The sequence below is a fragment of the Pseudophryne corroboree genome, chromosome 6 (genome assembly GCF_028390025.1).
Source record: "Pseudophryne corroboree isolate aPseCor3 chromosome 6, aPseCor3.hap2, whole genome shotgun sequence".
NCBI lineage: Eukaryota > Metazoa > Chordata > Amphibia > Anura > Myobatrachidae > Pseudophryne > Pseudophryne corroboree.
In genome coordinates, this window is record NC_086449.1 from 409,122,476 (window position 1) to 409,135,582 (window position 13,107).

The 13,107-nt window shown below is 48.7% G+C and overlaps 2 protein-coding genes across 5 annotated transcripts in view; one reads left to right on the forward strand and one right to left on the reverse strand.

Annotated features, from left to right (window-relative positions):
* The window catches only part of DCLRE1C (DNA cross-link repair 1C), a 221,405-nt gene that overhangs the window by 94,212 nt on the left and 114,086 nt on the right, over positions 1–13,107 (reverse strand). The gene's annotated exons all lie outside the window — the stretch shown is intronic.
* MEIG1 (meiosis/spermiogenesis associated 1) overlaps positions 1–13,107 on the forward strand; it is a 114,306-nt gene that overhangs the window by 9,491 nt on the left and 91,708 nt on the right. Inside the window, exon 2 of one of the 4 annotated variants that reach the window (XM_063926925.1) lies at positions 7,869–7,953. The exons of the other annotated variants lie outside the window; for them this stretch is intronic. The gene's annotated coding sequence lies outside the window, so the exon portion shown is untranslated. The remainder of the gene's footprint in view (positions 1–7,868; positions 7,954–13,107) is intronic. 4 annotated transcript variants of the gene reach the window in all.

Here is a 13,107-nt window from a genome sequence, read left to right on the forward strand (position 1 = left end):
TTTGAAATCCTTGAACACATACAAAAAAAAAATAAAAAAAAATTAAAGTTCAAGATGGAATCGCTCAGGGCGGTTATTGCAAGCCTGGACGAGGGCGATTACATGGTATCCCTGGACATCAAGGATGCTTACCTGCATGTCCGCATTTACCATCCTCACCAGGAGTACCTCAGATTTGTGGTACAGGATTGCCATTACCAATTCCAGATGCTGCCGTTTGGACTCTCCACGGCACCGAGGGTATTTACCAAGGTTATGGCGGAAATGATGATACTCCTTCGAAAAAAGGGAGTTTTAATTATCCCATACTTGGACGATCTCCTAATAAAGGCACGATCCAAGGAACAGTTGTTAGTGGGAGTAGCACTATCTCAGGAAGTGCTGCGCCAGCACGGCTGGATTCTGAATATCCCAAAGTCACAGCTGGTCCCACGACACGTCTAATGTTCCTGGGAATGATTCTGGACACAGTCCAGAAAAAAGTGTTTCTCCCGGAGGAGAAAGCCAGGGAGTTGTCTTCTCTAGTCAGAGACCTCCCAAAACCAAAACAGGTATCGGTGCATCACTGCACGCGGGTCCTGGGAAAGATGGTAGCTTCTTACGAAGCAATTCCATTCGGCAGGTTCCATGCCAGAATTTTTCAGTGGGACCTGTTGGACAAGTGGTCCGGATCGCATCTTCAGATGCATCGCTTGATAATCCTGTCCCCAAGAACCAGGGTGTCTCTTCTGTGGTGGCTGCAGAGTGCTCATCTTCTGGAGGGCCGCAGATTCGGCATACAGGACTGGGTCCTGGTGACCACGGATGCCAGCCTACGAGGCTGGGGGGCAGTCACAAAGGGAAGAAACTTCCAAGGACTATGGTCAAGTCAGGAGACTGCCCTTCACATAAATATTCTGGAACTAAGGGCCATTTACAATGCCCTAAGTCAAGCAAAATCCCTGCTCCTACACCAGCCGGTGCTGATCCAGTCAGACAACATCACGGCAGTCGCCCATGTGAATCGACAGGGCGGCACAAGAAGCAGGATGGCAATGGCAGAAGCCACAAGAATTCTCCGATGGGCGGAGAATCATGTACTAGCACTGTCAGCAGTGTTCATCCCGGGAGTGGACAACTGGGAAGCAGACTTTCTCAGCAGGCACGACCTCCACCCGGGAGAGTGGGGACTTCATCCAGAAGTCTTCCAAATGATTGTAAATCAATGGGGTCGTCCACAGGTGGACATGATGGTGTCCCGCCTAAACAAAAAACTAGAGAGGTATTGCGCCAGGTCAAGAGACCCTCAGGCGATAGCTGTGGACGCTCTAGTGACACCGTGGGTGTACCGGTCAGTTTATGTGTTCCCTCCTCTACCTCTCATACCAAAGGTATTGAGAATAATAAGAAAGCGAGGAGTAAACACAATTCTCGTGGTTCCGGATTGGCCAAGAAGAGCGTGGTACCCGGAACTTCAAGAGATGATCTCAGAGGACCCGTGGTCTCTGCCGCTCAGACAAGACCTGCTACAGCAGGGGCCCTGTCTGTTCCAAGACTTACCGCGGCTGCGTTTGACGGCATGGCGGTTGAACGCCGGATCCTGAAGGAAAAGGGCATTCCGGAGGAAGTCATTCCTACGCTTATTAAAGCCAGGAAAGAGGTCACAGCAACTCATTATCACCGCATATGGCGGAAGTATGTTGCATGGTGTGAGGCCGAAAAGGCCCCAACGGAGGAATTTCAACTAGGTCGATTTCTGCATTTCCTGCAAGCAGGAGTAAATATGGGCCTAAAACTGGGCTCCATTAAGGTACAGATCTCGGCTCTGTCGATTTTCTTTCAAAAAGAACTAGCTTCAGTACCTGAAGTTCAGACATTTGTTAAAGGAGGGCTGCATATTCAGCCCCCGTTTGTGCCCCCTGTGGCACCTTGGGATCTCAACGTGGTGTTGAGTTTCTTAAAATCACATTGGTTTGAACCACTAAAAACCGTGGATCTGAAATATCTCACGTGGAAGGTGGTTATGTTATTGGCCTTGGCTTCTGCCAGGCGAGTATCAGAATTGGCGGCTTTGTCCTGTAAAAGCCCTTATCTGATTTTCCATATGGATAGGGCAGAATTGAGGACTCGTCCCCAGTTTCTCCCAAAGGTGGTGTTAGCGTTTCACCTGAACCAGCCTATTGTGGTGCCTGCGGCTACTAGGGACTTAGAGGACTCCAAGTTGCTAGACGTTGTCAGGGCACTGAAATATATGTTTCCAGAACGGCTAGAGTCAGAAAATCTGACTCGCTGTTTATCCTATATGCACCCAACAAGCTGGGTGCTCTTGCTTCTAAGCAGACTATTGCTCGTTGGATTTGTAATACAATTCAGCTTGCACATTCTGTGGCAGGCCTGCCACAGCCAAAATCTGTCAATGCCCATTCCACAAGGAAGGTGGGCTCATCTTGGGCGGCTGCCCGAGGGGTCTCGGCTTTACAACTTTGCCGAGCTGCTACTTGGTCAGGGGCAAACACATTTGCAAAATTCTATAAATTTGATACCCTGGCTGAGGAGGACCTGGAGTTCTCTCATTCGGTGTTGCAGAGTCATCCGCACTCTCCCGCCCGTTTGGGAGCTTTGGTATAATCCCCATGGTCCTTACGGAGTTCCCAGCATCCACTAGGACGTCAGAGAAAATAAGAATTTACTCACCGGTAATTCTATTTCTCGTAGTCCGTAGTGGATGCTGGGCGCCCATCCCAAGTGCGGTTTATCTGCAATACTTGTACATAGTTACTGTTAACTAAATCGGGTTATTGTTGAGCCATCTGTTGAGAGGCTCTGTTGTTTCATACTGTTAACTGGGTTTCATATCACGAGTTGTACGGTGTGATTGGTGTGGCTGGTATGAGTCTTACCCGGGATTCAAAATCCTTCCTTATTGTGTACGCTCGTCCGGGCACAGTATCCTAACTGAGGCTTGGAGGAGGGTCATAGTGGGAGGAGCCAGTGCACACCAGGTAGTCTAAGATCTTTCTAGAGTGCCCAGCCTCCTTCGGAGCCCGCTATTCCCCATGGTCCTTACGGAGTTCCCAGCATCCACTACGGACTACGAGAAATAGAATTACCGGTGAGTAAATTCTTATTATATATATATATATATATATATATGTATAAAAGACAGTGGTTGACATGAGACAGCCGGCTACTCAGCTTGTGCCTGTCCAGACGTCTCATAGGCCGTCAGGGGCTCTAAAGCGCCCGTTACCTCAGATGGCAGATATAGACGCCGACACGGATACTGACTCCAGTGTCGACGGTGAAGAGACGAATGTGACTTCCAGTAGGGCCACACGTTACATGATTGAGGCAATGAAAAATGTTTTACACATTTCTGATAATACGAGTACCACCAAAAAAAAGGGGTATTATGTTCGGTGAGGAAAAACTACCTGTAGTTTTCCTGAATCTGAGAAATTAAATGAGGTGTGCGATGATGCGTGGGTTTCCCCCGATAACAACGGATAATTTCTAAAATGTTATTGGCATTATATCCTTTCCCGCCAGAGGTTAGGGTGCGTTGGGAAACACCCCCTAGGGGGGGATAAAGCGCTCACACGCTTGTAAGGGCTCTACCTTCGCCTGAGATGGCCGCCCTTAAGGATCCTGCTGATAGAAAGCAGGAGGGTATCCTAAAAGGTATTTACACACATACTGGTGTTATACTGCGACCAGCAATCGCCTCAGCCTGGATGTGCAGTGCTGGGTTGGCGTGGTCGGATTCCCTGACTGAAAATATTGATACCCTAGATAGGGACAGTATATTTTTGCCTATAGAGCATTTAAAAGATGCATTTTTATATATGCGTGATGCACAGCGGAATATTTGCCGACTGGCATCAAGTCTAAGCGCGTTGTCCATTTCTACCAGTAGAGGGTTATGGACACGTCAGTGGTCAGGTGATGCGTATTCCAAACGGCATTTGGAAGTATTGCTTTATTAAGGGAGGAGTTATTTGGGGTCGGTCTTTCAGACCTGGTGGCCACGGCAACAGCTGGGAATTCCACGTTTGTACCCCAGGTCGCCTCTCAACATGAGAAGACGCCGTATTATCAGGCGCAGTCTTTTCGTGGACAAGCGGGCAAAAGGTTCCTCATTTCTGCCCCGTGACAGAGGGAGAGGAAAAAGGCTGCAGAAATCAGCCAGTTCCCAGGAACAGAAACCCTCTCCCGCCTCTGCCAAGCCCTCAGTATACGCTGGGGCTTTACAAGCAGAATCAGGCACGGTGGGGGGCCCGTCTCAATGAATTTCAGCGCGCAGTGGGCTCACTCGCAAGTAGACCCCTGGATCCTTCAGGTGATATCTCAGGGGTACAAATTAGAATTCGAGACGTCTCCCCCTCGCCGTTTCCTAAAGTCGGCTTTACCAATGAATCCTTCTGACAGGGAGACAGTTTTGGAAGCCATTCACAAGCTGTATTCCCAGCAGGTGATAATCAAGATACCCCTCCTGCAACAGGGAATGGGGTATTATTCCACACTGTTGTGGTACCGAAGCCGGACGGCTCGGTGAGACCGATTCTAAATCTAAAATCTTTGAACACTTACGTACAGAGGTTCAAATTCAAGATTGAGTCACTCAGAGCAGTGATTGCGAACCTGGAAGAAGGGGACTACATGATGTCTCAGGACATCAAGGATGCTTACCTTCATGTCAAAATTTACCCTTCTCACCAAGGGTACCTCAGGTTTATGGTACAGAACTGTCACTATCAGTTCAGACGCTGCCGTATGGATGGTACACGGCACCCCGGGTCTTTACCAAGGTAATGACCGAAATGATGATATTCCTTCGAAGGAAGTGAATTTTAGTTATCCCTTCCTTGGACAATTCCCTGATAAGGGTAAGATCCAGGGAACAGTTGGAGGTCGGTGTAGCACTATCTCAGGTAGTGTTGCGGCAGCACGATTGGATTCTCAATATTCCAAAATCGCACCTGGTTCCGACGACGTGTCTTCTGTTCCTAGGGATGATCCTGGACACAGTCCAGAAAAAGGTGTTTCTCCCGGAGGAGAAAGCCAGGGAGTTATCCGAGCTAGTCAGGAACCTCCTAAAACCGAGCCAAGTCTCAGTGCATCAATGCACAAAGGTTCTGGGTAAAATGGTGGCTTCCTACGAAGCAATCCCATTCGGCAGATTCCACGCAAGAACTTTCCAGTGGGACCTGCTGGACAAATGGTCCGGATAGCATCTTCAGATGCATCAGCGGATAACCCTGTCACCAAGGACAAGGGTGTCCCTCCTGTGGTGGTTGCAGAGTGCTCATCTTCTAGAGGGCCACAGATTAGGCATTCAGGACTGGGTCCTGGTGACCACGGATGCCAGCCTGCGAGGCTGGGGAGCAGTCACACAGGGAAGGAATATCCAGGGCTTATGGTCAAGCCTGGAGACATCACTTCACATAAATATCCTGAAGCTAAGGGACATTTACAATGCTCTAAGCTTAGCAAGACCTCTGCTTCAAGGTCAGCCGGTGTTGATCCAGTCGGACAACATCACGGCAGTCACCCACGTAAACAGACAGGGTGGCACAAGAAGCAGGAGGGCAATGGCAGAAGCTGCAAGGATTCTTCGCTGGGCGGAAAATCATGTGATAGCACTGTCAGCAGTATTCATTCCGGGAGTGGACAACTGGGAAGCAGACTTCCTCAGCACGACCTCCACCCGGGAGAGTGGGGACTTCACCCAGAAGTCTTCCACATGATTAAAAACTCGACAGGTATTGCGCCAGGTCCAGGGACCCTCAGGCAATAAGCTGTAGACGCTCTGGTAACACCGTGGGTGTACCAGTCAGGGTATGTGTTCCCTCCTCTGCCTCTCATACCCAAGGTACTGAGATTGATAAGATGGAGAGGAGTAAGCACTATATTCGTGGTTCCGGATTGGCCAAGAAGGACTTGGTAACCGGAACTTCAAGAGATGCTCACGGAGGATCCGTGGCCTCTACCTCTAAGAAGGGACCTGCTCCTGCAAGGACCCTGTCTGTTCCAAGACTTACCGCGGCTGCGTTTGACGGCATGGCGGTTGAACGCCGGATCCTGAAGGAAAAAAGGCATTCCGGATGAAGTCATCCCTATCCTGATCAAAGCCAGGAAGGATGTAACCGCAAAAACATTGTCACCGCAATTGGCGAAAATATGTTGCGTGGTGCGAGGCCAGTAAGGCCCGACGGAGGAAATTCAACTGGGTCGATTCCTACATTTCCTGCAAACAGGAGTGTCTATGGGCCTGAAATTGGGGTCCATTAAGGTTCAAATTTCGGCCCTGTCAATTTTCTTCCAAAAAGAACTAGCTTCAGTCCCTGAAGTTCAGACGTTTGTAAAAGGGGTACTGCATATACAGCCTCCTTTTGTGCCTCCAGTGGCACTTTGGGATCTCAATGTAGTTTTGGGTTCCAAAAGTCACATTGGTTTGAACCACTTAAATCTGTGGAGTTAAAATATCTCACATGGAAAGTGGTCATGCTGTTGGCCCTGGCCTGGGCCAGGCGCGTGTCAGAATTGGCGGCTTTATCCTGAAAAAGCCCTTATCTGATTTTCCATTCGGACAGGGCGGAATTGAGGACTCGTCCTCAGTTTCTCCCCAAGGTGGTTTCAGCGTCTCACCTGAACCAACCTATTTGTGGTGCCTGCGGCTACTAGGGACTTGGAGGCCTCCAAGTTGCTAGACGTTGTCAGTGCCCTGAAAATATGTTTCCAGGACGGCTGGAGTCAGGAAATCTGACTCGCTGTTTATCCTGTGTGCACCCAACAAGCTGGGTGCTCCTGCTTCTAAGCAGACTATTGCTCGTTGGATTTGTAGTACAATTCAGCTTGCACATTCTGTGGCAGGCCTGCCACAGCCAAAAATCTGTAAATGCCCACTCCACAAGGAAGGTGGGCTCATCTTGGGCGGCTGCCCGAGGGGTCTCGGCTTTACAACTTTGCCGAGCAGCTACTTGGTCAGGAGCAAATATGTTTGTAAAATTCTACAAAATTGATATCCTGGCTGAGGAGGACCTGGAGTTCTCTCATTTGGTGCTGCAGAGTCATCCGCACTCTCCCGCCCGTTTGGGAGCTTTGATATAATTCCCATGGTCCTTACGGAGTCCCCAGCATCCACTTAGGACGTTAGAGAAAATAAGAATTTACTTACCGATAATTCTATTTCTCATAGTCCGTAGTGGATGCTGGGCGCCAATCCCAAGTGCGGATTGTCTGCAATACTTGTACATAGTTATTGTTACAAAAATCGGGTTATTATTGTTGTGAGCCATCTTTCAGAGGCTCCTCTGTTATCATGCTGTTAACTGGGTTCAGATCACAGGTTATACGGTGTGATTGGTGTGGCTGGTATGAGTCTTACCCGGGATTCAAAATCCTTCCTTATTGTGTACGCTCCTCCGGGCACAGTATCCTAACTGAGGCTTGGAGGAGGGTCATAGGGGGAGGAGCCAGTGCACACCAGATAGTCCTAAAGCTTTCTTTAGATGTGCCCAGTCTCCTGCGGAGCCGCTATTCCCCATGGTCCTTACGGAGTCCCCAGCATCCACTACGGACTATGAGAAATAGAATTATCGGTAAGTAAATTCTTATTTTTCCACGGAATAGTTTCTTCTCTGTTACGTTTTTTCGGCTGAAGTAATTGGTCTCGACCAATGGACAAAACTTCCTGTTTCTGTTGTTTCAACAAGTTGAGATTATAGCCCCGTGCTACAAATCGGTCTATGATGTTATCAATGCCTGTAGCTGCGGTGGCAGGATTGTCCGCAATTCTTGCCACCCTCATCATTTGGGGTTTAGGTAACCCACGTTTTAGAGATTTGGGGTGATGACTTGATGCCAACAGAGTGTATTTCTGTCCGTAGGTTTAGAGTACACTTCTGTGTGTAACCTATCGAGGCCAATTGAGACCAAAACATCCAAGTAGTGAATTGAGGTGTAACTGTACTGGTGAGTAACTTTAATGGTGGAGTTTCGGTTATTGATCCCCTCAATCATATGTATTAAGAACTCACTGCCTGTCCAGAGGATGAACAGGTCGTCAATGTAGCGCATGTAGCATCGAATGTGCTGTGTATAGTCCGCGTTGGTAAAGAACATTTCTATTTCTTCCTGGAGCATGAAAATGTTCGCGTAGCTGGGTGCCACGTTGCTACCCATGGCGCAACCGGACAGCTGCCGATAGAACTGGCCATTATAGATAAAGTAGTTCCTAGACAGTGTAAGTTCCAGAAGTTTCATAAAAACCTCGATGTTCAAGTCAGTGATGGATTGGGACTCGTAGAACCGCCTGACTGCCGCCAACCCTTTTGAATGGGGGATGGAGGTGTACAGACTGTTGATGTCCAGTGTACACAGGATGCTGCCTTGTGGGATGTCTTTAATACTTGATAGCCGTTTTAGAAAACACGTTGTATCTTTGATTAATGTTGCTTGTTTAATTACATGCGGTTGAAGAATGCAATCTAGATATAAAGAGATTGGGCTGTACAATGAATCTCTAGCCGAGATTATGGGTCGACCCGGTGGATGGGTTGCGTTCTTGTGAATTTTGGGGACACTATACTAGTGATGAGCACCGGAAATTTTTCGGGTTTTGTGTTTTGGTTTTGGGTTCGGTTCCGCGGCCGTGTTTTGGGTTCGAACGCGTTTTGGCAAAACCTCACCGAATTTTTTTTGTCGGATTCGGGTGTGTTTTGGATTCGGGTGTTTTTTTCAAAAAACCCTAAAAAACAGCTTAAATCATAGAATTTGGGGGTCATTTTGATCCCAAAGTATTATTAACCTCAATAACCATAATTTCCACTCATTTTCAGTCTATTCTGAACACCTCACACCTCACAATATTATTTTTAGTCCTAAAATTTGCACCGAGGTCGCTGGATGACTAAGCTCAGCGACCCAAGTGGCCGACACAAACACCTGGCCCATCTAGGAGTGGCACTGCAGTGTCACACAGGATGGCCCTTCAAAAAACTACTCCCCAAACAGCACATGACGCAAAGAAGAAAAAAAAGAGGCGCAATGAGGTAGCTGTGTGACTAAGATAAGCGACCCTAGTGGCCGACACAAACACCTGGCCCATCTAGGAGTGTCACTGCAGTGTCACGCAGGATGGCCCTTCCAAAAAACACCCCCCAAACAGCACATGACGCAAAGAAAAAAAGAGGCGCAATGAGGTAGCTGTGTGACTAAGATAAGCGAACCAAGTGGCCGACACAAACACCTGGCCCATCTAGGAGTGGCACTGCAGTGTCACGCAGGATGGCCCTTCCAAAAATCACCCCCCAAACAGCACATGACGCAAAGAAAAAAAGAGGCGCAATGAGGTAGCTGTGTGACTAAGATAAGCGACCCAAGTGGCCGACACAAACACCTGGCCCATCTAGGAGTGGCACTGCAGTGTCACGCAGGATGGCCCTTCCAAAAAACACCCCCCAAACAGCACATGACGCAAAGAAAAAAAGAGGCGCAATGAGGTAGCTGTGTGACTAAGATAAGCGACCCAAGTGGCCGACACAAACACCTGGCCCATCTAGGAGTGGCACTGCAGTGTCACGCAGGATGGCCCTTCCAAAAACTACTCCCCAAACAGCACATGACGCAAAGAAAAATGAAAGAAAAAAGAGGTGCAAGATGGAATTGTCCTTGGGCCCTCCCACCCACCCTTATGTTGTATAAACAGGACATGCACACTTTAACCAACCCATCATTTCAGTGACAGGGTCTGCCATACGACTGTGACTGAAATGACGGGTTGGTTTGGACCCCCACCAAAAAAAGAAGCAATTAATCTCTCCTTGCACAAACTGGCTCTACAGAGGCAAGATGTCCACCTCATCATCATCCTCCGATATATCACCGTGTACATCCCCCTCCTCACAGATTATCAATTCGTCCCCACTGGAATCCACCATCTCAGCTCCCTGTGTACTTTGTGGAGGCAATTGCTGCTGGTCAATGTCTCCACGGAGGAATTGATTATAATTCATTTTAATGAACATCATCTTCTCCACATTTTCTGGATGTAACCTCGTACGCCGATTGCTGACAAGGTGAGCGGCGGCACTAAACACTCTTTCGGAGTACACACTTGTGGGAGGGCAACTTAGGTAGAATAAAGCCAGTTTGTGCAAGGGCCTCCAAATTGCCTCTTTTTCCTGCCAGTATAAGTACGGACTGTCTGACGTGCCTACTTGGATGCGGTCACTCATATAATCCTCCACCATTCTTTCAATGGGGAGAGAATCATATGCAGTGACAGTAGACGACATGTCCGTAATCGTTGTCAGGTCCTTCAGTCCGGACCAGATGTCAGCATCAGCAGTCGCTCCAGACTGCCCTGCATCACCGCCAGCGGGTGGGCTCGGAATTCTGAGCCTTTTCCTCGCACCCCCAGTTGCGGGAGAATGTGAAGGAGAAGATGTTGACAGGTCGCGTTCCGCTTGACTTGACAATTTTGTCACCAGCAGTTCTTTGAACCCCAGCAGACTTGTGTCTGCCGGAAAGAGAGATCCAAGGTAGGTTTTAAATCTAGGATCGAGCACGGTGGACAAAATGTAGTGCTCTGATTTCAACAGATTGACCACCCGTGAATCCTTGTTAAGCGAATTAAGGGCTCCATCCACAAGTCCCACATGCCTAGCGGAATCGCTCTGTGTTAGCTCCTCCTTCAATGTCTCCAGCTTCTTCTGCAAAAGCCTGATGAGGGGAATGACCTGACTCAGGCTGGCAGTGTCTGAACTGACTTCACGTGTGGCAAGTTCAAAAGGTTGCAGAACCTTGCACAACGTTGAAATCATTCTCCACTGCGCTTGAGACAGGTGCATTCCACCTCCTATATCGTGCTCAGTTGTATAGGCTTGAATGGCCTTTTGCTGCTCCTCCAACCTCTGAAGCATATAGAGGGTTGAATTCCACCTCGTTACCACTTCTTGCTTCAGATGATGGCAGGGCAGGTTCAGGCGTTTTTGGTGGTGCTCCAGTCTTCTGTACGTGGTGCCTGTACGCCGAAAGTGTCCCGCAATTCTTCTGGCCACCGACAGCATCTCTTGCACACCCCTCTCGTTTTTTAAATAATTCTGCACCACCAAATTCAAGGTATGTGCAAACATGGGACGTGCTGGAATTTGCCCAGATTTAATGCACACACAATATTGCTGGCGTTGTCCGATGCCACAAATCCACAGGAGAGTCCAATTGGGGTAAGCCATTCTGCGATGATCTTCCTCAGTTGCCGTAAGAGGTTTTTAGCTGTGCGTATTCTGGAAAGCGGTGATACAAAGCGTAGCCTGCCTAGGAAAGAGTTGGCGTTTGCGAGATGCTGCTACTGGTGCCGCCGCTGCTGTTCTTGCGGCGGGAGTCCATACATCTACCCAGTGGGCTGTCACAGTCATATAGTCCTGAGCCTGCCCTGCTCCACTTGTCCACATGTCCGTGGTTAAGTGGACATTGGGTACAACTGCATTTTTTAGGACGCTGGTGAGTCTTTTTCTGAGGTCTGTGTACATTTTCGGTATCGCCTGCCTAGAGAAATGGAACCTAGATGGTATTTGGTACCGGGGACACAGTACCTCCAACAAGTCTCTAGTTGGCTCTGCAGTAATGATGGATACCGGAACCACGTTTCTCACCGCCCAGGATGCCAAGGCCTCAGTTATCCGCTTTGCAGCAGGATGACTGCTGTGATATTTCATCTTCCTCGCAAAGGACTGTTGGACAGTCAATTGCTTGGTGGAAGTACTAAAAGTGGTCTTACGAGTACGACTTCCCCTCTGGGATGACCATCGACTCCCAGCAGCAACAACAGCAGCGCCAGCAGCAGTAGGCGTTACACGCAAGGATGCATCGGAGGAATCCCAGGCAGGAGAGGACTCGTCAGAATTGCCAGTGACATGGCCTGCAGGACTATTGGCATTCCTGGGGAAGGAGGAAATTGACACTGAGGGAGTTGGTGGGGTGGTTTGCGTGAGCTTGGTTACAAGAGGAAGGGATTTACTGGTCAGTGGACTGCTTCCGCTGTCGCCCAAAGTTTTTGAACTTGTCACTGACTTATGATGAATGCGCTGGAGGTGACGTATAAGGGAGGATGTTCCGAGGTGGTTAACGTCCTTACCCCTACTTATTACAGCTTGACAAAGGCAACACACGGCTTGACAAATGTTGTCCGCATTTCTGTTGAAATACTTCCACACCGAAGAGCTGATTTTTTTGGTATTTTCACCAGGCATGTCAATGGCCCTATTCCTCCCACGGACAACAGGTGTCTCCCCGGGTGCCTGACTTAAACAAACCACCTCACCATCAGAATCCTCCTGGTCAATTTCCTCCACAGCGCCACACCCATATCCTCCTCATCCTGGTGTACTTCAACACTGACATCTTCAATCTGACTATCAGGAACTGGACTGCGGGTGCTCCTTCCAGCACTTGCAGGGGGCGTGCAAATGGTGGAAGGCGCATGCTCTTCACGTCCAGTGTTGGGAAGGTCAGGCATCGCAAACGACACAATTGGACTCTCCTTGTGGATTTGTGATTTCGAAAAACGCACAGTTCTTTGCTGTGATTTTGCCAGCTTGAGTCTTTTCATTTTTCTAGCGAGAGGCTGAGTGCTTCCATCCTCATGTGAAGCTGAACCACTAGCCATGAACATAGGCCAGGGCCTCAGCCGTTCCTTGCCACTCCGTGTGGTAAATGGCATATTGGCAAGTTTACGCTTCTCCTCCGACAATTTTATTTTAGATTTTTGAGTCCTTTTTTTACTGATATTTGGTGTTTTGGATTTTACATGCTCTGTACTATGACATTGGGCATCGGCCTTGGCAGACGACTTTGATGGCATTTCATCGTCTCGGCCATGACTAGTGGCAGCAGCTTCAGCACGAGGTGGAAGTCGATCTTGATCTTTCCCTATTTTTGGAACCTCAACATTTTTGTTCTCCATATTTTAATAGGCACAACTAAAAGGCACCTCAGGTAAACAATGGAGATGGATGGATACTAGTATACTTATGGATGGACGAGCGACTGCCGACACAGAGGTAGCTACAGCCGTGGACTACCGTACTGCGTCTGCTGCTAATATAGACTGGATGATAATGATAT